At 36.2% G+C, this 26,961-nt stretch overlaps 1 long non-coding RNA gene across 1 annotated transcript; it reads right to left on the minus strand.

Moving 5' to 3' along the window:
• On the minus strand, window positions 456–17,184 carry LOC110394736. The gene is made up of 3 exons (XR_002435837.1): window positions 16,813–17,184; window positions 4,765–4,946; window positions 456–4,683 (listed from the first exon to the last, which is right to left on the minus strand). It is a non-coding gene; the product is annotated as an uncharacterized LOC110394736 (long non-coding RNA).

Here is a 26,961-nt window from a genome sequence, read left to right on the forward strand (position 1 = left end):
GAGAATATGGTAATACACAATCTTTTTAAGTGCATTCATCATACCATTTTTGCATATAATCTTGTTTTTGTCAGGTCTGTAGATTAAATCTGTTTCAGCTGTGAATGAAAAAAGCTCAAATATATTTTTGCGGAGGGGGAAAAAAAAAGAGGAAGAAGACAGAACAAATGTCAAAAGAAAAACACAAGAGTTTGTTTTTGAAAATTAACAATCTGTAAGCACTCACCAACATTTTCATTTATTTTCTTTGAAATCTTAATGATTCTACAGTCTCACAGTCACTATGGTAAATATAACTGAAAAATAAATTCAATTTTTAAAATAATATTTTAAATATACATTAAGAGGTTAATATGTTAGTATTTGTAACATTTTTTTTTAAAGAGAAGTCTCAAATTCATGAAAAATAATACAGTATTACATCGCCTAAGTGGAAGAAAAAAATGCTCTGGAGTGTGTATGTGTAAATAAGTTTCCATCGGCTTACTGAAATAATTTTTAAAATTTCCCTCAAAAATAATGGAATTAATGCGTAGAAATCACTTTCAAGACAGAAGATTCTAATTGCAGAATATTCCCATGACAACACGGAATCTGTTATTCTTGTGTTTTCTGTCCTTCCCAGCAGCCACGAGAGGGCACTCTGCTTTTGTAACTTGGTGCAACGCTTACCTACAGTTTATAGCTGTGCCCTGTTACAAGTAGTATTTAAATATTTTCCCATTTCCAAGAAAAGAAAATAGTTTTAATCACTTATTATAATGAAATGATGAAATTACAGAACCAAAATCCTTAATTTGTGGCTATTCTTTCACAACTTTACTCTCTCAGTCAATGTATCTCTATTGCCATTGCCCTACTGCCACAATCACAAACATATTTTCTTGTGCTGAGTGCCTATGATACATCTAAAAAGACAACTGAGAAGATTTTTTTTTTTTTTTTTTAGGGAGAGATTGAACTCTGGGTCAACATTAAACAGAAGAAAGATTCACTCTTCTGACCCTCGCTGGAATGGAATATTACTGTATTATATTACATGTATTACTTAAATTACTTATATTGCCTTCTGCAGTATCTGAGAATGGAGACTACACCAAAGGAAGATGGTGTAATCATACCTCCAAAAAAAATATCATTTTTGCTCTCAGCTACACTGTGACTACAAAGTGTTATACAGAAAACAGCTAGATTCTGTATAGGTCACACTCTTTGTACTCCCTAAAACATCTGCAGTTTTGCATCTCTTCTGTTAATCATTTCAAATATGATATATATCTAACCAAACATGACACATTTTTAATATATGTTTTCTTCTGTACATAATATGTAAGGAACATTAACAAAAGTTAATAGGTATATCTCCAAGCTAGACACAGAAGGCTGCTTTTTTTCCAGTATTCTAGACTATGCATATCTTTAGACTACATAAGACTAATCAACCTAGATTTCCAAGTAAAATTTCCAGGAAAAAAAAGCTGTTGAGGAAATGCAAGAGGCACACCTTTTTGTGCCCATGCACAGGTAAGCATTACTCCTTTTCTGAAGCATGAAATGCTTTTCCCTGGGAGCCACACCACAGAGAGGGAAAGGATGCTGGTGTTTTCCAAGTCTCCAACCTTTATTTTTTTTGCTAGCCAGTCTCCATCTGGACAGCCTTTGTCCACACTTTATTGTTAAAAAACTACAAGCAAGCTCTGCCCCATACTGAGTCCTGGTATATGGTGTACAAAATGAAGTTGGATAACATTCACTCTGTGTTTGCCGTTTATCTGTGGCGTTTATAGATGTTTACTACCTTTCCACCAAACTTCAGTTTGAATATTCAAGACAGAGAGTAGGTTTTCCCCACGGAGTCAGTCCCTCTGGAGACCTTCCAAGATCCTTTCCACACCAACAGAGGCTCTGGTGCTAGTGGTCCTGCTTTTTTAACCTTAAATTGCTTAAAGTTCAGTCTTGGGTTACATTCCTGAACTAGGCAGACTAGATTCTGCATGGAAGAATTTCTGGCATAAACTGTTAGATTGTTATTTGAGAATGTTATTTGAGACCTCAAGTGTTCACGGACTACTGAAACAAAACTATGATGCCTTCACGTAGCTCCCATGATGGTTGTACCATCCTGTTTATTGAATGGAAGGAGAAAAAGGTACTAAGCAGTTGGGATTTTCATAGTAATCTTAGTTTTATACCTGTGATCAACCCAATTGTAAGATAAAGGATTAAAAGCACAGTCACTCAAACTGGAATGCAAAGAGGCGTCCATCCCCCGACTCTACCGCAGTACTTGCCGATGTGCATCAGGCTACTATTTTTGTAAAGCATTTCACATAATTGGTAAAATAAAGCATGACATTTTCCCTCTGAAGGAGGAGAAGATAGATTATGGTTTTTATTTGGTTTGGGGCAGATTTAGAGGATGAAATACAGTTTTAGCATCAAAGCAGTTAGAAAGTCAAAACATGTCAGTGGTTGCTGGGTGAAGTTAGACTCATCTAAATGTTCCTCTCCATCCCTCTGTAATTACATGTGGTCACTCAACTACCCAGCAAGTCAGCTATAGCAGGAGGTGATGTGAGCCCAGCACTTCCACTGGCAGTAGCTGTGGAGATGAAGGCTTCTCCACCCGCCGTGAGAGTCAACAGCTGTGTGCTGGACCTCGTTGCATGTTGGCAATGCTTTGTCAGACAGCTGCTGTCCTAGCCCTGTATCTGTGTTCCTCCCATTTTAAAAGTGACCTTTCTCTGAATTATAGATAAAATAGAGCAAGTATCCTGCATATGTGTAATTAAATCAGAACAGCTATGGAACTAAAGGCAACCAGTGTTTGCAGAGGGAATAGGGTATGATCTGATCTGTTGAAGGGTCGCACTCAAGCCTGAGTGCCTTTTCCTACACCTTGCTCATAGAACATACAACTGGAGGCTTGATTTGCTTCACTGCAAAGCTCATCACCTGCACTGGCCAGGGAGGAATTTCCCCTGAGCTATTACCACTTCTTGCTTTTGTATGATTTTGTATTCTTTAATAACTAAATTATCAGGAAAGGGAAGGCCTTCAGCAATGTCTGCAGGGTGGGTGGTTACCTCTGGAAAGTGTAGGCTGAATCTGATGGACCAGATCATTACTCCAGCAGATAAATCTATTCTCTTGTTTGAAACTAGAAACTACAAAGTCGAAAATTGCTCCTGGCTCCAAGTAATGAAAACACACAAGATTCTATTCATGCTGAATCCATCAAAGGGTAAAAGTATATTAAGTCTCAAGTCAAGCGACTTCCCAATTAGTCAGCCAGGTTTGTATTCATGAAAAATGCAAATTACAGATGAATGATGAGATCTTGAATGTGTTACTGTTTTGCAGCCTCAGACTTTTTAGCTAGAATGTTAGTAATAAATAATGCTTCTGAGTGCTCACGCTGTGAAATTGCTTGCTGTTGTGAATACATCTCTTCACTGTCTGCAGGTGCAGCAGTGAAAGTACAGGCACTGTTAATCAGCCCTGAAGTGGTGAAATAGGAAGGAAGGGAAGATCCTTTCTGTCAATGTTTTTCTGAAAACAGCAAACCTAGACAACATGTTACGTTCAGGAACTGAACAGTGCACCTGGACACAGGTGGGAGGTGTCAGATACTGCTGCTTCTTCTCTAAGCCCCCCACTCACCTCCTATCTTTCAAAAAGGTCTTTTCTTGATACAGGAAAGAGTAGTGACATGTTTTGGAGTGAGCAGGGAAAGGCGTTATCACGTTGCTACATGCAAAGGGACCATCCCTACGAGTTCTAGGTAGTCCTTCCAAGCAGGAAGAGATCGGTGTCTGCTGCAGCTCAGCAATTACACCTCCCTTTAAGGGCACTGAAATGTCAGCCTTGAAATGTAGGTGTGCTTATGGTCTACATAAACCACTTACTGGAGAAAAAGTTCTTTTTTTTCACTTCCTGTATCCACTTGATGTTTTTGTCCTCCGTGACATACTTAAGTACTTTTAAATTTCAGACATTTAAATGACATTTACTGGCCACATTTGCATGCTAAATTTTGGGTTACTCATTGTATAATTGCATTTTAAAATTATGTCTAGCAGACCTCTTAGAAGTAATCCACAGATTCCCTGGGGAGCTGCAGACACTCGCAGACAATGTCTGTATCTCTTGTTATTTTGTTTATTTTCTCCTTTAGAGAGAGGGGGTCATGCAGAACTTAGAGTCAATCTAATTTGAGTTGTAAGTATTTATGTGATACATAAAATAGTGCAAATACATATATAGTTGAGAAAAAGTTTTATGCAAGTAATTTTTGTCTTTATTTCCTTCAGTCAATAAATCTCCATATGACTTTCCAGTTAGTTTCATGTCATTGTCTAAACTATACCCTCTTGTCTTGTGCTTGCTTACAGAGTTGTCAAAGTGTACCCTGTGTGGCTGAGTAATGCATGTCAAGATGTTTGACGAAAGAAAGCTTACAGGTTTATGAGGAACAATACAGCTTAGGAAAGCATCTTCCAGTGGCTCTGTCTATATTTTCCAGTTCTATAATGGAAAAGTTGTGTATAGTTTGAACATTACTGTAGATTGCCATTTTCTTTTTATATGACTATCAGGTTGATTCCTTCCAAGTTTAGTAGAAGAGCAAACAATCTTGATGGAACAGTAAGTTGTTTCTTCACTTTCTGAAGGGAGAGAGGGCTATTTGAAAAAGACAGGAGACTCAGTAAAATGCACAAGGATGTTGAAACGAATGTTAGTTCGTTAGTTTGTGGCTCTTACCTGTTCTACTTGGTAGCTCTGTTCTATTGCTCCTGTGGAGTAATATGGGGGGGATAATATTATAAGCCCAGCACATAGATCTGATGAGTTTTCTTTCACTCAGCTTCGTGAGGTTCTCTGAGAACACTGGTGGCATCAGTGAAATACAAGAGTTTTTTCCTCTCTCTTTATTGTCATTGTGCCTGGAAATCACAATGTTTAAATAAAAATAATTTACATTCACTAAAAATAAGGAAAATAATGGAATATTTTGCAATTAAAATCACTTTCCATTTGCCAAAGTTCTCAGCAATCAATCCTCACACATACAAAAATAATTCGTCAAATATGTGAAAGTTATGCAATGAGAAATCACTTATCTTTCACACGGTTATTGTTATTCATTTAAAACACTTCTGTCAGTTGTGTGCAATAACATCTCATGTCTACATTTACTGTAGTAAAAGAAAAAACAAACTAAACTATCTACATTTCTATTACCTCAAGATCTGTTGTTTTTTTTCAACCCTCTTATTAAGCAGAATAGGTCTGGTTTAGTTGCAGGGTTAGATATCTTCATCAAAACACTCCTTACTGCAATAGAGGTTGCATGTGCTTCATGATCTTTTCTCTTTTAGTCAATGCTATCTTATTTTTCAAGTAATGCCAAGATAGTTCTTACCTGTTAGACTTGTACTAGAGGTGCATTGCTCTGACAAAGCTACAGAACTGAAATATTAACATCTCTTCTGTACATCCATAAAAATCTTCAGATGGTTTTAAGTCTGATAATATAGGTATAACTTTACTACGCTGACCTCATTTCCAGGCAGTGAATTCCATTCTTTGTATTTTCACTAACTATTAACTTCAACTGAATTCAGCTGCTGTTTTCAATTTATGATCTGAGGTCTAAGCAAAGATGGGCTATTTCTGAAACTTCTGGAAAAGCTAAATAACATTATCATGACATTAAAATTTATTTTGCCTACACCAACATCTTCAGTGGAAGACATGAGGAGATAAACTGAAAAGGGTTGAAAACCATTGTAACGTGGAATATTGAGTCAAATTTAACTAAGTACTGTATCAGATTTAACTTACAGTCTACAGAACATTTTCTTCCTTCACACATATGAGAAAAGGAGTATGAGAGTATTTCAGAATAAAGCCCTGTAGATCCTTGTGATTAGACAGCCACTGTAATTGATCCATGGCAATTGAACTTCAATAACATACAAATTTATTTAAGCAGGAATCATGTAAGTCTAGATCAAAGATTAAGGTACCACAAGAGTTTAATTTCTAACAATATTAAAATGTGGCTTGGCCTTAATCTTTACATGCTAATTCTTCTTATGAATGATGTGTTTTCAATGCCATTTGCAATGAAGCTTTGTCGTATTCCCTGTGAAAAAAAGAGAACAAATATTTTGTATATTTTATTTCAAACAGATTACTTCGCTGTTTTTTCCATTCACATTCACAGGAACTGAAGCATCTTTTCAGAAGAACTGGAGATTTGTGGCCAGTAATGCACAGTAAAAAAATCAGTTAACTGAGGAAAGAAAAGTTTAGAAAGATGTTAAAACCTATTTTCTGCTAGAGGCATTTCTTTGGTTACTTTACAAATCATCTGAGGAAAGTAATACATTTTCACTGATTTCTTTCTTAAGAAAGGTATTTCCATACTTATTTAAAAATATTTTTGGAGTGAGAGAAAGAGGACAGGATGTCTGCAGATATTGTCAACGCTCTGTATTAAAGGTGTGAAGAAATTAAAAGGAAATAGTGCTGCCTTCTGTCAAACAACTTTTTTTAAAAATTAATAGCAGTTTTTTATCATGAAGAACTTCAGGAAGTGTAGCTGATTGCCTACATTTCTAAGGCACCAAAAGTTCTGGCAGGACACACAGAAGGCAAAGTTTTGTCAGCTTCACAAGGTAGATGTGGAGGCTGGAAGAGATGTGAGTGATCTGAGAATGTGACTGATTTACTCTCCTTTGAACAGTTAGCTCCTGAGTGCCTCACTATCACTTCAGGGAACACAAGAGTCTCACATTTAAATCACTTTCCGTTTTTACTACTGTAATTTTAATCAGTCTTGCTCAAGACCTGCCTGAGCCAAAAAGTTAGAATGAAATGTGCAAGGCTTTGGGTTTCAAATGGAAAACAGCCTGCTTATAGCAACCCTCATTTGATATTACCATTTTTGAAACCATACCATGCTAACATTTAAAAAATCAGTGAGGATATCTCTACATTTCATTGGATGTGAGACACAAACCCTCACTGTTTACTCTCATACTTGACCAAAAATCACACTTGGTCAAAATGAAACAAAATCAAAATGAATTTATTCTGTTGCTGAATTCCTATAGGATTTTATATTTAGATTCTCGCTTTGCAAATGAAGTTACACAGCTTTGGGTTGTCTCAGTAACAGACTTACAATGTACAGCATACAATAGATTCCTCTCTATTTGTAGAATATTCATTCCTAAGATGAAGACCTTTTTCATAATATTTGTTTGCTCTTCTTATATATATGTGTGTGTGTGTGTAAAGTATTAAAGTATTTGCAGAGACTGATGATGCAGGCAGAGATGTACAGCAGGGCCAGTGGTGCATTTTCAGATTTTTGAATTTTATTATTTTAGTCAGTGTGCTAACCAAATGAACTACAGCATTTAACAGGGACATTTCATTTCACTGAAATGCCTGTCAACGTAATCAACCTGATTTAAACCAGACATTCACTAACTTGCATGAAAAGTTAAGCATAAAGGATTAGAATGTCCTCTAAGTTTTTTCTTGCTGGAGGGAAATACCTGGAGGTTAGTAACATATAAGGAGTAAAACATGCTGACCAATCCTAAGCAACCTTGGAACTGAATAAGCTTGCCATCCGGATGCTGAAAAAAATGAATCTTCCAGTTGCATCCTGACAATGGAAGCATTTACCCATTACTCACTCCTTGGAAATACAAATAACGGGTTTGGAATCTTTCACTGTCTTATATCCAGGACTTCAGATAAGACTTTTCCCTCTCAGGTCGAGCTCCAATATGTCAGGAACTGAATACCCTGATTCATATAAAAGTCACTTACATCACCAGTATTGTTCATGAACAGCTGTCAAGAACATGGAAAATCCACAATGGATTTCAATTCAGGGAAACAATTATTTCCCTTACAGACTGTTTCTTTGGTACAACAATATCAGATAATGTGTATGTATGAGTATTTACTTAAATACATCTGATGTATGATAATTCATATTCCCTACATGGCTATTCAGAGTCTCCTAACCACCAAGTGTCTCTTAGAGGTTGGAGATCCAGTTGCATCATCTTTCAAATTGAATTCAGAATGTATTTATAGACAGTACTAACAAGTCACCATACCTTTGATTTTAAGTTAAATTCCTATTTTCTATATTCTTACATTGTCACTTTTTATAAGCAAAATATTTCTCAGTGTAATTAAACTTCTACATCTCTCTCACCCTTCTGGCTACAATGTGCAAAATATATTAATAATTAAGATGCAGGAAAAAAAAAAGCCTCTGTGGTGGGCTAGTGTCATGAAAATCTGGGACCATGCCGTCATCCATGAAATGAATGGCCTGCAGAGATCAACTGAAGTGTCACATACACAGCTACACTTGTATCTCCATTAGTAAAGCAGCTTCATAACATGAACGTACGTTATCTCTAAGGAACTCCAGCAAGGCTCACAGCCAAACCTTCCAGTGAATCTGAAAGAGATTCCAGACTTCAATTGTGGGCTGGGAATTTACTAAATGGAAAGGATTCCAGGTGATCCAACAGAAATTTCATCATTTTAAAGCCACCCACTGTTATATTTCTAGAGTCAAATATTTGACTTGTGATCTGTACAACACATAAAATACTTAATATATGCTCTGTTTTTTTTAAGGCAGCTCATAAATTTATTGCAGTCTTATGGCATACCATTCAGATTGATTTATGGGGCACAGCTCAGATTTTTTATAGCTGAATTACCAAGCACAAACCAGGTACACCATCCCATTAAAAATGAATTTACTATGGGAACTGCACATTGAAAGTTAAATAATGGCTTGATTTTCAAGCTGGAACTGAAATATTTGCTTTTCTGCCAACTAATCCAAAACAGTCTATGAATAATTACATTACTTTTGCTTTCAAAATGTTATTTATTTTCACTGAAGGTCATAGTCTTTGGGGAAAAAAAGGCAGAATAATGAGCAATACTTTACATACCCTGACCTGCAGTGTCACCACTGTCACACCTTTGCACTGAAGGGTATGTCTATCTAGGAAAAATAACTCAGTTATGCTGTTGTTTTTAAAAAGGTGTATTTAATTTATTTTAAAGGAAATTTTATATAGGTATACTCACATAGGCATGAATAGCTGCAATGTATATAAACTGAAAAGTTACAAATGTGTTCCAGATCAATAAAATCTAGAACAAAAACATTCTTAATCCCAGAGCACATCATCACAAATTATGCTTAGCTTACATTTCATAATAAGTAATGTTAATAAATATCTAAAAAAATAAGGGAAAAAATAATGTGAGGTCCTTTTTTTCTCATTCTTTTTTCCACCTATCTGACAGTATCATAAATTCAGCTGTACAGACCTTTAAGGGAGAAATAAATGACCATAACAGAATGTAGAATGTTGTAAAAATGGCCCGGTGTAATTATTTCTCAATGTTTCTGTTCTGCAATCTACCAGGATAAAAGCAAATACCTCAGAAGAGTGAAAATACAGGATCCTAGCCTTCTCAGCCATTACAGACCTCATTTTTATCTCTAAAATTTTCTGAATGTTAACTTTATAATTTGCGTAAGATTGAAGACAACTTTTAAAAGAAGCTCTATATAGCTTTTTTTTTTCCAATCAGGTAATATAGAAACCTTGCATTACAAGAAATGATTAAAATAGAAAATATCAGATGTAGTTGCATAGTAACTCCTACTTTCTTTTTTTTTTAAATTAATTTCCTCTCCTTCCCCTTCTCAGCTATTAGTAATTATTTATTTGGGGAGCCTTCTAAAGCTGCAAACAAGTTCTGAAAATAACTGAGAATTTAAAATGTTTCATTCACATTGCTAGGTGAAGTGACCAGTTGTCACAGGCTATGTTATGAATCTTGCTCAACATATTTTTTCCTATCTTGCAAACTGAAAAGGAATCCCTGACTTTCATATATGGCCTCACTTTGTTCATTCACATGAAGCCTTGGAAGAACAGAGAAACTCATTATGTGGCTATACTTACTATAACACATAGACAGTATGTATTTTGATTTGGTTTAGTTTTCCTCTGCAAACTCTCTCCTTTATTCTGTGTTTTAAGCTCAAAGTTTCATTTATCCATGTATGACCTAAACTCCACTGCCATAAACTCCTCCTACATCACTTTTAAGCACATGGTGCTTGTTGACAGCTTAACAAGGGAAGCAGGTGCAGGCTGAATGCAAGAGAACAAGTTCCCTCCCCAGTTTGGAGAAACAGAACTGAATTTTACTAAAACTGCACAGAGTCAATAATCAGGTGAGTGACGTTCTTATGTATTCTTGTTGTGGCCTTTGGATTAAATGCTTGCACACTACAGAAGTGCTAGTTTCATTATATTTTTTCTCTATCCAAGGCATAATTCTGGTGTAAGTGGATCTTTTGTGCGTAGAGGAGAAGCATGCTGTGTGGAAATATCAAGTTTATTTTTTGTGGTTTTTGTCACATTTGAAAGAATCATATTAAGAATACACAGAATCAGTATTGCCTGATCAAACCATGACCACCCCTCATTCAAAACTTCCTCATTTTTGTCTAGAGTAGTCGTGTTCAGGATCAGAAGATTCTGGGTTACTCAGGACTGTGGTAGTCAATCTGCAGTCCGATTGCCAGGTATTATATTGCCAGAAAGAAATTTTTTATAATCACCTTTCTAATGCATGGCATAGAATATAATTTGTGGCAGGCAGTCAGCACGTTATGTTGAAAGGAGACCATGCAAACAAGGGCCAAAAGCTGGAAGAATTTGGTGACAAAAGACTTGAAAAGAGGGAGCTACTAGGCAATGAGCTCCATGAAAAGACCCATCTGTCTTTATCTGCAAGTAATACAGTGTACAAAAGAACATTTTTAAAAAGTGCAAGTGCCATGTCCATGCAGAGAACTGAGTGCTTCTACTTCGCTGATTTATTATAGCATTTGACAGTAGTTTCCCAGTAATGGATCATAGCTGCTAATGATCATTTTAAGGTACAGCTGGAATGAAAACAAGACTTCTCTTTAATCTGGCATGCATGACACATTAAGGTAGATGTGATTTACTAATCATGTTGTGAAATACCATGATTGGCCAGTGGTGCAGTACATGATGTAAAAGATGCACAGAAGTGAATTATTTCATACCATCCTTTCTAGCTTTCCGACTGTGCTGACAAGAAACTTTTAAATGTAATTAGTGTTTTTAGAAATACTAATTGTTTAATTTTTATTTCCTAAGCAATTAATGACATTAAATAAACTAAATTAAAAAAATAAACACAAGGTACATCAGCACTTATAATTCATGACAGTTTAGGCCTTAAAAATTGTTACTGCGCATTCTCTTCCAGTTATAAAATGTTTCATGTAGACAAAAATTGTAAATAAATCGTTCATAATACTTAATAATTGTCATCTGAGCCATCTATCTGGTGATCCTGATGATTTCTTGGGGATTTTGAGGCCCACAGAATCAAGGCCCCACTGACTGTCAGTCAGTGAGCTCAAGTAAGTAATATGTGATAATCTGCTGAAGGTCAGAGATCACACCTATCACCTACAAATAAAGGGTTAATTCATGCTGTATTTTCTAAACTTCTTTCTCCAAGGCTTGCAGAAACTCTGAGGGAGAAGTATCAAAAAACAGCTATTGGGAGAGGAGAGAGGAGAATGTCTTTGGGAAAAATTGATTCAATGTTAATCGGAATAGCAGGTTTTTACATGTCCAATGTTAGGAAGGACTTCCAGGTATTTCATCTTGTCTTTGTACCACTGCTCACACAAACACTACCCTGGAATAAGATGTAAAATGTTCTTAAAAATGTAGTAAATTCTTATCAGAATTATATATGTGTAATTATTAATCCCAAATCTCAGTCTCACTTCGTACCTTCCATCATGAGCCTGTTTACAAATTTTCTATTTCCTCACCATGAGAAGAAAGGTAAAATCAGGCAGCACAAGATAATGAACACAGAATTGTGGACACAGAATTCATGTTCAGTAAATGAACAGGTTGGTTGTCTTTGGAGAATTAACACAACACAGCCAAGTTGCTTAAAAAAGAGATTAGTTTGTCAATTCATCTTTTTTCCTGGTTAGCTATTTTCTTAAAAGGATCCATCTTCTTTGAAGATTTCAACTCATTTTCAGAGTAGCAGCCAAGGATTTCTCCACATGGTCAGCACTGATGCAGCTCAGTTTTACACTTACAGCTGCCAGCCATGTGAGAAAGAGCTCATCTATTTTGGGGTATGCCAAGTATCAGTATTTCTAGGTATCTTGTTTGTTGATTTTAAAAAGGAACAGAGTAATCATCACCAATAAAGGGTAGAGAAGAAAGGGGGAAATTATTACATCCCAAATCTCTGTTCCTAAATCAGAGGAAGAGGTTGAGTGTTTTCTTTTTTAAATTTTTCCAATTGTACTTTGGACTCTCATTTCATACACTTGCAGAACAGATCTACTGCTTCTCTGTTTTCATTTGCTACTGTCTCTTTGGTTAATTTTCCTTACATGCAATTTTCCAAGAGACAGAAACTGTTAACAGCAGAGCCTATGCACAATCAATAAAAAATGAGGCATGTGCTCCCCTAAATTAATAATTCTGCTTATTAGTTAGAAAAACATAAATTGTTTTGAAGACTTTCTTTACATGAAAGCAAATTCTTTTCGCTTTAGTTTACTTGAAGTCAAAGAAATGGTCATTTCCTGTAATCCCTACTCAGACGTTAGTGTGGCAGGGGATTTCTTTCCAGGACCATGGAGAGTGCTTCCATTAGCCCTGTGGGGCATCCCTCCAGTTCGTGAGTGCAGAGGAATGTATTTCAAGTAAATAAGTATTTGCAAGGAAAAAAACTGGATGTATGGATGTATGAGTATGTGTACACAAATGTTTATTCATCTTGTTAAGCTCAAGACAAGAGAGATGAGTGTGCTAGTGATTTATGAGTGAAATTTCCCACAGGGAAATGTCTTATTTTTCCGAGTTCTGCATACACTTCACACTTCATCCTTGTTATTCTTTGTCTGCAATGGAAAAAATGGTTTGCTTAAGAATAGACACAACAGGTTTTTTTATGGATTTTTTTAAATGATATATTGAAACAGGAATTTTAAATCTTTTGATTACAGAAAAATTCTCCAAGCCATCCTTTCCTCCCACTCATGACTGCATAGAGACATCTTGCCTGCCACTTATCTTTGTTTGTATTGTTTACATCTCTCAATCATGGTTATGCAACTTTCTCATGACAACAACAGCAACTGCACACATGGACAGAATTTTACAGGAAGTATTATGTTTTTACTTGGCAGCTATACTGAGCAGGCCTCTTTTAGGATCATTAACAACACTGTAGATCCCAGCATGAAATTTTTTGTTTAAAAAATTTATGAGTAAAATAAATATGGACTCTGGAATCTATTCCATTGTGAGGGATATATTTCCCAAACAATTTTCCTAATAGTGTTTTTTTTTTTTTTTTTTTTGAAGTAGTTGCAAATACTCTGTACTGCAATGAAATCATAGCCATAAAAAGAGGAAAATGTGTGTTGTTAGCATGTGTGTTCAGCAAAGTACAATGAGTTTTAAGTCAAGTATAGCTCAGGTCGCTTTTCATCACTTATCCATTGTGATGATCAGCTTTGAAAGCTGAAGTGTCTCCTGCTTTTCAATGCTTGACAAGAACAAACTACTTAAAGCAAATTCACAACGGACTTTTTTTTCAATACTTAATCAGAAGACAAACCCATACTGTACCTTATGAGAACTGTTAGTCCTCACTGTCATACAGTGCTGAAATTGCTTCTGGTGTTCTCATAAATGTGATTATACTCATAAAGAGAAACACAAGGTAAAGAGAGAAATGTTCAAATGCCTATTCTAGTTTAACTGCCAAATTTCTTTAATTCTTAGTTGTCATTTTTGTCTCATATGTTCTAGACAATGTATATTCCAGCAGATATGATTCCTGAAGAAAAAGCACTCTGAGCAGAATATAATTGATTTACTAGGTGTCAAATGGCTGACTATTGAGAAACACGCACAAAATACTAATTCTGAAGAAAAGTACCACTGTCAAAGGCAAAACAGAAAAAAATTTCAGTCTGAAAAAAATATTTACTGTTTGTGGGTAACACAGAAAAAAAATGTAGTGCATTTGAACACACATTATATATAAATTGATTGGTATTTGTATGGAGGTTGAATGAGAGGACCACTTTACATCTGTTCCAACATTCTTCCTCTGTATGTATAAGAGAGAGTGCATCCATGCATAAAATATTCTTTTCAAATAAGGATAGAACATGACAGATATTTAGTTACAGGTTATTAGTGATTTGAAAGGGAAGGTATAAAACTGGACTCTAAGAGCAGCTGCAGAAAACCTCTATTATTTCGAGGAGGAAAAAAAAAAGAAAGAACACTTCATAGCACTAAAAGACAGCAGATCTGAAAAAGTTCCAAAAGAATACCAGAAATTCCAGATCCTCTTCTAAAGTCTTGAGCAAAAATGCTCTTTATAGTTACTAGCATTAAAGAAATGCTGGCATTAAAGAAATGCTACAGAGCTTGAGCAAACCTAATACTTCCATTCAAGACTGTCTCAAAGGGATGAAACTTGCTAAAAGATTAGATGGAATCTGAGTTTTAGACCAGAAATCCATTTGTAACAGGATTTCCTTTAATAGCATACGCTATTTAATAATATTGATTTAGGCGTTACAGCACCCAAAAAGCATGTCACCTACTTGAAGAGCTCCGTAATTCCTTTAGTAAGATGACTGCAAAGAAGTCCTTTCCCTCTGTGATAACTGACATAGAGGACACCTTCAAAGAGAAGGCACGGTTATCACTTTTCCCCTATAAAGGGAGTTTACATAGAAGAGAGAATACAAAGAACCACACTTCATTCCATCATACAGGGAATATGTGATTTAATACATATATTTTTGAATATTCTTTCTTTTTCTGAGCTGTAGATTCAAGTCTCCTTAGGTGAATATCATCATACATAAATCTGAGTGGCTCACCAATCTACTTTTATTGGGAATTCTTTGAGTTATTGAGATTTATGGTCATCTGTAATCTAAATAGGCTCATTTTAAAAAAATATAACCTTTCAAAAATGATAATGAACCTCTGAAACTTTTCTCTCTTTCTCTTTATTCCTGAATATTAGTTAAGTCATGGACTTGTTTGGGCTATCATATCCCAGCTGTTCTGGGACAACTGAAACATGACATGAAAGTATGTATTTTCTTTGTCATTCTTGCAGATTTTTTTATACGGTAAACAAATGCATAGTTCTGCTTATCTTTGTAATTCTTCTGCTCTTTTGATGATTTCAAGAATTCTCTTCTTCTGGAAGCAGTGTCTTGCTAGTAAGTAAGACATTCAACTCTCTCTTTTTTTTTAATCTCTCTTTTAGTTAGTTTGTTTTTTTTTTTTTTTAATATAAATTCTTCTATTCACTTCTGTTGGGTTTTACTCTTTTTTTCAGTCCTAGTATTAGCTAGTTTGCCATTCTCATACATTACCACTCTGAGCACTGTTACTATGTTTATTCTTTGCCACCAGTCATGTCTCCTGATCCTGACCTCAAGTGATATTCCCAAACTACTCTGCCACTGTCCTTGCCTTCATTTTACCTCCAAATCCACTTGCCCGGTTCCCTGCCACATCGTATATCCACTTATTTTTTTAGTTCTTCGAGAAGTTTCTCTTCCAAAAGGCAGAAAAAAGAAACTCTTTGCATTTATAGATTAAAAAAAATTTCCTCTGTTCAGCTGTCTGACTAACCAGTGACCCTAAAATACCTCATACAAACAGCACTGTGGCACTTAGGCTCCTCAGGAACAGGCATTGATACAGGTGAGATTACCACTGAATTCCCTTATACCCTGCTTTATTATGTTTCTGTATTAAAAAATTATAAGATATTTATAAAGTCTATTTATCAAGTAGTATTTCTTTGTGAGAGTATACGTTAAGAGTAGCCTGCATTCTTCACCATTGCAGGACATTGCTTGCCAGGAAAGCACAGATCCAGATAAGGAAAATAGGACTGCTGGTATCTCCCTCTAATTCAGTGGGGAGTTTGAAGCTTTCAGCTGTCAGCTTGCCATACGTGAAGCCTGAATTACATGAAATAGCACTCAAAAATTACTCCTATGTTAATCCTTAAAAAAGAAAACTTATAAAGACTTTCTCAGTACAGACCAATCTACATCACATTGTAAAATAACTTTCAATCTACAGAGAAAGAAAAGGAAAATTAGTCAAGACCCTTATTTCAACCAGCCAAATAAATTTCAAAGTTAATATAATTAAGAATGGAAAAATAAATATTACTAAAAATATCAAAATATAAACTCAATAGAAAAAACAACATCAAAAAAAAAAAGTGCAAGCAATGAAACAATGCACACACACACACAAAAGAAATCAACAGCAACAAAAAAACCCCAAACCAAATCAAACCAAAGCAGCCCAAATAATAAAAAATAAAAATAAAAATACATCCGGGGAAATTCAAATGAAGTGGTCATACTCTAATTTTAGAAATTTGTTTTTAAATTTTAGAAAAGTTGAAAAAAAGTTTAGAAATTTTAGAAAAGTTGTTTGGTCAGCTGAAAGTCTGCACACTACACACAGCTCAATTTTTTTGTCTGAGAGTAAACTTCACGAGGCAGTAAATTAGCAAGAGTACAAAGACCACTTCTTTTCCCACGCGTGGCTTCTAAAGGTACTTTTGCAAATCTCTTCAACTTACCATTTTATTCTCGTTTCATGTTTAGTCAGGTGAGGTTATGAACAATGTGCTGAAGGGATCCTGGTTATTTCACTTAACTCTTCACAATCAGTATTGATATCTGCCAAGACAGTAAGTTTCAGAGTAATACAGAGAGCCTCGGGGAACCATCTGAAGAAACTTGAGGATTGTTTTGTTACAGAAGTTAAAATAGAGCATCACAATGACCACTTCTGACTGGCACAATGTAGCAGAAAGACACTTCAGAAAGAGTGCCAGACTGGAACAAGCAGACTGGATGCATGAAACCCAGGAGCTTCTTAATAGCCATCTATCACAGCAACACTGTACTGAAAGAGAGAAGCATATTCTCTTCCGTCTTTGTGCTGTGAAGACAAGTTGTGTGTAGCAAGCTGACTTCCTGCCTTGGATGTCAAAATATCCTTCTCTAGCCCTGCCCCTCATTCTTTTTTCTGTTAATTAATAGTACATTTGGTTGGCTGTGCCTGTTTCTATAGGTTTATTTTAATGGCAATAGTACCATATGGAACAAAAATCCCCTCTTCCTTTATCACTGACAGACAATTCAAGTTGTAACATTCTGAAGTGCCTGTAGAGTCCAGTTTGTGCTTCCTGGTCACTTACAACTTTTTAGTCATGAAATGATAGTCAACTGGCATGAGGAATAATTTCTCTCCTTGCTTTTCACAACTGCTTTCAAGTATCCAATGCTTTCATTATTCAGAAAGTGAATAATAAGATTGCCAAAGATGCGAATCAGTTAGTGGAATTTTAAAGTAGAGATTTAATTTCTTTATAAGATTATATTTTTTAAGTGAAAAGTTTTAGATTGTGATGATTTCTTTTTAAAGAAAATTCTCCACATTAGCCATAAGTTAGAATCCTTCTATATCTAAGACTGTTGCAACAAGACTAACACTGTCTGTCAAGATCCGGAGTATCTGTTATTCCATTTATGACTCGTTGACACTCTCTTGCATCACATTCACCTCTCATGTATGCTGAATTTGAATGAAATTAACTACATTTAAGGACACAAGATTTCTACTACAATTCAAGAGCACTACATGATTTCAGGTCATTAATCTTATATTTCAGATTTTTGTGTTGAAATTTCTAAGGATTTTATTCCAGATTTATGCCAGAGAATAATTGAAAAAACACAGCATAAGTAATTTTCATTTACATACTAATACATCCTGGTTCTAAATCTCATCATAAATACTATATTCAATATAGGTAATGCACAGAACTAAACAGCAAGTATGTTTTCCAATGGCAAAGTGCACTAAAATGCTTTCTGTATAACTTTATTTTAAAGGCACCTTAATAAGATATTTTGCTACTGTCAAATAATGCTTCTAGGACAATAGCCATTTCAGGAAAGAAGATATTAGTATTATTACAAAAGGCCATATTTGCAGTTTTATTGGGTGTTAAATACTATATTAGTATTATGCTACAAGTTTGTTGACTTTAAGGGACACAACCCTCAACTAAGTGTTCTCCGCTGTCATTGTGATGATACAGACTTTGATGGAAGCTGGTGGTTCTGGGATTGAAGTGAACAAAACTCCTCTCTTCACTGCAAGCTCTGTAACCTGGATTGGTTTTTGATCCTCTCTACTGTGAGGCAGAAAATCTCTCTATTTCCTTTAGAAAAATGGTTTTCAAACAAACACGTGAGAAGAAGCCCTGTTTCACAGCAGCCTCAGTTGTTAAAATGAGTTGGTCTATACTTAGGCACCTCCTGAAATGTATCAGTATCCTCCTGTTTATGCAGAGTTATAAAACAAATTACAAAATCTGGGTTACAAAATCTGCCCTCTAGAGTTGTCAGATTAGTCCATACAAGTCTATGGCTGTATTTTTTCTAATGCATACAGACACCAAATAACAGTGCTGAAGACCAGACAGCTTTACAGGTAACAAAAGTGCTTACAGACATACCTATCCATAGGTGGAGACATAGATCTTCCAGAGATCTGTATGAGTTTCATATTGCAGCTTGGTTTCAGGAAAGCTGAAGTAACAGGTTTCTTTGCTCTGCAGGAATGACAAATGAGGTAACACTGACTAATTCCTTGTTTCTTCACATAATTCATCTCATAGGTTGTTAAAAAAAGTTCCAGTGCTCAAACATGTCCTATTTCTCATCCCCCCTTCCCCCCCCACCATGAGTTTTCTGGCCAAAATAAAACAACAGGTTTGTATCATATCCATTTAACATCTTCAGCTTTGTAAGAGTTACTTTGTTACAGTTTTTTCAGTCATAACACATTTTCCTACCTCTTTTCTGTTGCCCTGTTTGGTCACAGGTTCACAAGTCACCTTGGAGACAGCTGACATTTTTTCAGCAAGATGCTAATACATTGATATTAGAAACTAAGCTTCAATAGCATTAAATTAGGTAATATAATAAAATGTAAGTCTAAGATATACACCAAAGACCCAGAATAATTCCGATGACTAAAGCTAATACACATGTGTTAATCAGTAATATGACTTCTAAAAGTATGAGGGCTGGTTATTGGAAAGAGCTTTCATTCTTTCCTGCTAGAGACTGAAAGAAACTGGCTCCTTCATCTGCTGCCAGAGCTTGATAATGACTGGTAAGTTGCAGAAAAAGGAAAAACTATGTGTATCCGTGACAAAACCAATAGTTTCTATTTACTTCCTACAATCTGTAGCACTGAATTCAATATCATATACTGACATTCCAAGATTACCAGCCCTTTTGCATGTGTAGTTGAACTGCTTCATGACCTCACTACACTAATCCTGATCCATAACTGGCTGATTTTCCTAATTCAGTTTCTGTAAAGGCCAAACAACAGTATTTGAGAAAATAAAAGATTAAAAATATTCAAATTTCCACTACAGGTATGTCATAATAACCGCACATACTTTTACTTCTCTAACTAGAATAGTATTCAAGCATGGGAAACCAGACAGTGAATGAATGTACATGTATTTAATAGACAAGTAGGGAATTTTGCCCAAAAGTGTATGGTGTATTCTTCTTGGTATTTGTGTTGATAAGGTGCTCTGCTGTGTCTATCTTCAGTAGGTGGGATGTCTGTTGGTGGGTATGTGTTAGAGCAAGTGTAATCTATTTCTAGAGCTAAGGTTCAGAGAAATGTCTAGAAGCCATAAATGATTATTCTGTTCCACTGAGACACTGCCATGTATGCACTAGAAAATGATTTCTGGAGACCACAATGTTTTCTTTTTGCAGAACTGCCTTCCTTTCTCCCTGTCTAAAATTCCCTTTCCAGACTGACTCACTCTTTGTACTTAGCATCTGTACACAGAGGATATTTTCACTCTTGCTTTAGGCTGGTCTGCAGTTTTGCAGTTTTATTGCCAAGAGATATTTTCTGCTAGAAGTCACGTGTATATGGGATTTTGCTGCAAACCCAACCTATTTAAAACCACTAGTAACAATAATAAAAGATGATATTAAAATGGGAAGGAGGACTGAATCTAAAAATATGTTTTATTTTGGCAATGTATTGATGTATCTATTTTAACGTAAATTATCTTCCAAATGTAATTCAGTTTGTCAGCAAAACTGAGTAGATTATTTTTCAGCAAAGAAAAGGATACACACATGACTTTTGGTGACTGCCTGCCAAAATTTTACAGTCAAATGTAGAATCCTGAATCCAGGCTACTAGAAAACAATACATCTTTGAAGATGACATTATAAATTTATAAAGCATCTCGCATGACAGATAACATTTATGCAACAATTTCATTTCCTTGCATTCCTACATAAATGAATCCAATTGCTACTAAAAGTTTTAAAAGCATGTTTGTAATTTAAATCCCTCACAGCTGTATAGCCAACCTCTTTGTATATCAACCTTCCCATGCATTACTTAGGATCTTATACTAAATATTTATCACATATTAAATAATGGCAATAAAAGATCCAAGTATCTAAATTTATTGGATTTATATATTGCTGTGCTGTGTAAAGAGTAGGTTCAAGACCTGAAGTTTATAGAAAGCATTATCTTTATAATTTTTCTTGGTTGAGTTATAGCTCTGCTCAGATAGAAACAGTGAAAACTGCCCTGCTCCTTAAAAAAGAAAAGCTATTTTTTCTCACCTGAGTTAGTGGAAAAATATTTTTCACAGATGGGTAAAAAAATCAAAAACCATGATAAGACATAGTGAAGCTTATACAAATGTAAATACATCAGTTGTCTGTGGTGGACCATCAAATGTAACATAGTATGCAAAGGGAGATGTTTAATAACATTGATTATCATGTGGTTTTGGAACAAACTCTTATAATATTTACACTTCTGAGACTCATGAAAAATACTGAAAATGATAAGATGGCTTTTGCAGAAGAACAAAGGTTTGCAGTGGAATTATCAATCATCTTTCATATACAAATCATCTGCTTGTGACGTATAGTGTTCCAGGATGCACCCATGCTAAAATTATATATTTAAATAGACTAAATGACTCATGTTTTGCCATCAGCTTATTACTCCTTTATCAGTTCAGACAATGTTGTTACAAAATTTGGTTGGAAATAAGTTATTTTCATCTGTGGTCACATGGTGCCTGTGACCATGGAAATATCAAATGGTTTCTGAATTTCTGTGTTACCACCTGGTTAAACGAGAATAATCCCTCCTTCATCTCATTGTCTTCATTCTCTTTTCCTCATCTGCCTGCGAGTTCCAGAATGGCGGGAGATAAACATTTTCACTTGGAAACAGGCAGAAATGTTGGAGCATGTCCTCTCAAGGTGTCTGTCCTGCATCTGGTTACTTCAAGTGGCAGGTTTAGGTTTCCTTTCCTTGCAGCTGTAACCAGTACGGAGCTGTGGCTATGAAAGGCTGGACAGGACACTTTGCTGAGGGAAAGATGGAGAGCATAAGGGCAAATTATGGCTACTAACGAGTCCCCTGCCAAGTTCGCACCTGAGGGAGTTTCCCAGGGCAAGATCACCACAGATCTTCTGTGCCTCGTTTCCCCTGAGTGCTTCCTCATCCTTCAACTTTCATCAGCCCCATGTCCTCATTCAAGCCTACAATTACTGTAAATGACTGTGTCTTTGGTTATTGCTTTGCATTTTGCCTAACTGGTATAGACAGGTTGCAATAGGAAGCCACAAGAAAGCTGTACGCTCCTTCTGACTCTGAACAGAATTTTTACTTCTGTGGCAAATCAGAGGCTATGTCAGTATCTGTGCTGTGATCACAGCTTGGGGCTACAATGTGCATTACCTCCCAGTAATCACACCTCATTGCTATTCTAAGCCTGGGCTACTTTGGAGGGTGTGTTTGAGCTTGAGAAAAGCGAAGAAGCACTAACAAAAATGTAACATTAAGAATTACTTTAAAATAATTGTTAAGTCTTCACATTTAACTTGTGTAAATACTGCAATATGAAACTGAATGCAGCTCAGGGAATTATAGCAACTAAAGAAATAACTGCAAGTGTTTACAATATTTCCTGGAAAATTTTTCCTCATAAAATGGAATTGTAATATTTCCAGAAAGCATTATTAAGTTGGCTTTGCTATCTCTCATTAGATAAATCATCTTTTGCATTGTTTGCAGTCTCATATCCTTGCAACTTTCCCCTTCTTCACAATTGTTCTTCCATTTTCAACCTCACTATGCTAACAGAAGTTCATCATTCTCATTCACTCTTCCTTTCAATCAGGCACAGAGAAAAATAACTGTTAAATGCAAAAGTACTGGATTCTCTATTTTCAGTGCTGAAAAGAAAAGCTATGGGGTTATAATTCTTTCCCTTCAGCCCTTATCACACACAGTTACACCATCTGACAGCCACAAGTGACATTACTTATGGCTTACTCTCTTGAAGCTTGCACTTCTTGATAGCTTTTATATCCTTTTAAATAACTGTTCTTAAAAAAGAAAGCCATCCATTTTTTAACAGGGCTTCATTACTACTAAATGAACATTTTTGGATCTGCAAGTGTTGTCTCTCTATAAACCTAGCTCCTTCTTGCATCCTCTTTGGGGTCTGGAGACAGGGAAGCCAGTTGGGCTGACCTCAGAAGGCACACGCTACACAACCACTTGTGCAAGTGTGTCGCCAGGGATGACCAGTCACTCCAAAACAATACTTTCTCTCTAACTGTTTTCACATCTTCACTGGCCTATGCCTAATCTTCAGCCCTGCTTACGGTCATAGGGGCCTTCAGCCCAGGAGAAGATGGCCAGCTGCCTCTGGAGGAAGTGTAGGAGCCACAGTTCCTAGAAGACAGACGTACCGAAAAATAACTTTGCTTCATGGCTTTCTTGTGATTTCTATTCTCTGGTTGCTCTGAGCAGCAGTACTAGAGTGACAGGGAGACAGAGCTGTGTGTTTGCAGAAGTGCTTGCAGAAGAGATACTGGCAAGGAGGTCCTTGGAGCACAGGAGGAGCAAGAGCTGTCCTCCTCAGGTGGCAGTGAGCTGCCAGAAAAGCCCAGGGGCTTATGGAAACACACTGAAAAAATTCATCCTCTCTCTTTTTTTTTTTTCCTTGAATGTGTCAATGTTTATTTGTGTGAATCTTGCCAGAAGTAATACTACTGAAAAGGAAGAAAAAATACAGTGAAGGTAGATTGCATTTCTAACATCGCTAGAACAATATTAGACAAGACAAATCTAAGAACAAAACAATCACTGCATATGTTCAGCATGCATTTTCCTTTTTTTTTTTTTAGTATATGGCTGCTTTCATGCTTCAAGTTCAAATTTCTTTTGTTGTTGTTTCAAGGCTTCCTAATAGCATCTGTCTTACATTCTTGCATTTAAATTCAGTTTTCACTTATTGAATCAAATACTGTTGATGTCTTGAAGAGAAGGACAACAAGAATAGAAAATACATTATCCACATGATCACTAAAATGACATTTGTATACTGATTTTCAATACAGTCTGCCTTCCATAAAAATGGTTTTATTAGTAGAAAAAAAGAAAACAAAAAGCTCATGAAAATAAAAAGCTAATAATTATGTTATGACAATATAAGCAGATGTATTGAGCTAAAACTTATTCTGTAGACTGCATGTGCTGTCTGATTTGTCTGACTAATACCTTCACAGTGAGATCAAAATAGCAACAAATAATTACATGATTATGAAGAGCCACAGGGCAAACACCTACCTAAAAGTTTGAAAGTGGCTTCCAGCAGCCATAAATGTGGCACTCTTCACCTTCTGCTACCTTTCCATGGATGGAGCTGGTTCACATGAAGCCTGGTAACATCCATCAGCACCTCTGAGCATCCTGAGTAGATGAACCTTAGGTAACCTAGGAACCATTTTCAAGGGGCAATGCAGATGTATCCATGCATGTATCTGCACATCACATCTATGCTGGGGAAGGTCATGTGCTGCTCCAAATTTCTGCTCTGTTATCAGTGATAATTTAACCTCATATAATGAGGCATGTCAGAATAAAGTATATTCTAGTTTTTGAATGTCACTAATAAGAATTTCAGCTTTTTTGTTCCTGTAGGCTGGTGTCCTACAGCCAGCACAGGAAATGAGAAGTGCCACCGAGAATTCCTTTCATCTCAGGGAAAACTCCTTTGGAAAGTAATTGCTCCATGCTTCATGCACTTCCATTTTAAAATTCCTTTCTTAGCCATAGACAATGCATGTAAACCCCCTCTAAATATCTCAAAAAACTGATTTCATATAAAAAAAAAGCCATGAAATTTAGACTCATGATTATATTTATAAATGATCTGTAATACTGAGAAGTATTTTAACATTAATAGAGCAAAACAAGCTTATAAAACAAAGAAAACAACATCCTGTTTATGATGTAGACTTAGTCTTAAAACTGTTTCCTCTTCTTTTACATGCTGTGTGTTTCAAGCAGGTGTACAGAATGTCATCAGACCAGCTTTCTTAGCAACACCAAAGTAGTGCTAAGTCTTGGTTTTATTCTTCAGAGGAATTCCTTCGCTCCTCTGACTTCAACTCCTCAAGGCTTCAACGGAACCCAGTATTCCTTAATTTAAGTTTGTTTTTGATGTCATGGACATGAGTTTTCAAAACCGTATGCATCAGCAGCTGTTATATATTCTTCCCCCATCCAGGACCTACAATCAAATCTCCCAAATGAAGTAGTCTAAACCCTGCTTTAAATGAGCTGTTTGTTGCAAACACAATGAGACAACAAAAACAAGACCAGTGGTAAGGAAAGTACTCTCAAATTTGAGGGTTTAGGTGCAGTGCTTGTTCCACAGAGGCTTTTCCAATTGCCTCAGGCAAGTCATCTAATGACATCCATTTAACTAAGTATGTTTTGTGAATATGGACATTAGTATCTCTCTGCTTTGATATCCCAACTCTACTGCAGGTAGCAAAACTTCCTGATTTTACTAGAGTGTTGTTAGCATGCAAATGCTAAAAATTAAATGTGCAATAAGGTTTCAGAGGTAAGACTCCTTTTCAGAGTCTCATGGTATTCTGATAGTTGAGATCATTATAGTCTCAAGAATAAATTCAGAAAGTGTATATTTATGTATGCATGTGCTTTTATGAACAACAGAAAGATCCTCACTAAATTCTGATGCAAAAAGAGAATTAGGCAAAATGTGCTATACATTAACTACTGCATAAACAATTAATATAAGTAATAATTAGAATAAATTGGAAATTGAATACCACCAGCTGTGCACATTTTACTCCTAAATTCATTATTCAGTACTACAAATGACGTAAGATGTCCTCAGTGTTTCACTTATGCTTTGACTGTGCATTATTCTATTATCAGTGCTGTATTTGCAGCAAATGAAAATCTGAGGCTTGGATAACATTCCACTTCTAGCTTTTGCCCACATTAACTGCTGTAGTAAAATGTTTAACCACAGCTTATAGAACCTTCTTGGCAGGTATTCTCATGACCTCTGCTTGCAAGACAGCCTGTTGAGCCCCAAGTGATGGTTTCACACCTCTGATGTGGTGAATGAACAGCCTATCACTGCTGACACATTGCTCCCCCCTTTCTGCCCCAGTACTAGCCACTTGCTCCTGCTTACAGCACAGAGCTAATGAGATGTTTCTGTGAGCCAGTTTCTTCCAATAACAGCAAAAAATGGATCTTTTGTTGTTGTTGTTGTTGCTGGGTGATTAGGGCTGAAACAAGAAAGGAAGGTCCTCCTCCTGTTGGGGTAACAGGAATACATAGACGAAGAAAAGCAGGAGCAAGAAGTACGGCTTTCTTGGCAACTGAGATCACTGTTATTTGCTGCTAACTCTTGCCTTCCATGTGCTACTTCAGTAACATAAGTACAAGCTAAAAAGATCAGAGGGCAATACAGGCATGTTTGTTTTTTTGGTTCTTCTCCAAAATGTTCTCGATACCTGCTCGTGAGTCATACCCCAGATACAGTCTTCAGTTTCAGGGTCTTCCTTTGGTGCAGTCTATGACCAGACGCTTGGGCTAACAGCAGCCTTGACAGGTCATCCTCCACATGCAGGCACAGCTAGGGGCACATGTATCCTGTCCCCAAGAGCCAAACTCCAGTTTATAACAGTGATAGTCCTTAACTTCGTGTGGCTAGGAGGCAGTGGGCTGGTCAGGAATTACTTCTCTTTGAAAAGAAGTAACAAAATGTCTGTAATAATAAAAAATAAGTAAATAAATAAAAGCTGTCAGATTTCACATTTAGAAGTCATAAATAATAGGAAATGTTCAGCCAAGCAGGTTCTGTAAATGATAGCATACTTTGAGAACTGTAAAACTGGTGGAATAGCTGGTTCACTCTGTTCAGCTTCTGGCATAAAAGAAGCAGCTGGGAGCAAGGCCAAGGAGCTATTGGACCAGCCATGCTCACATGCTACAGTAGATCTCCAGAGAATGTTACTGTGTTGTATCAGTTACAGCAGCATTGACCTCTCCTTGTAAATATCTGTATCAGTGACGGTAGACAGGTGAGAAACTTTCCAAAATGTTTTCAGAAGTAGCAGTAATTGTTTCATTTCTATTGGTTCTTTTTAGGCTAATCCACAGGTGGTATGAATTTCAAATTACATCCTTTGAAATCCACGTGAAGCCATCTCATGTCCTGACACTTCTGGTATTCCACGTCTTGAATTCTGGGCTTAATTCCCCATTACGCATAACTTAGGCCAGCTCTGCTCCATGA

The sequence above is a fragment of the Numida meleagris genome, chromosome 2, assembly GCF_002078875.1.
Source record: "Numida meleagris isolate 19003 breed g44 Domestic line chromosome 2, NumMel1.0, whole genome shotgun sequence".
NCBI classification, from domain to species: domain Eukaryota; kingdom Metazoa; phylum Chordata; class Aves; order Galliformes; family Numididae; genus Numida; species Numida meleagris.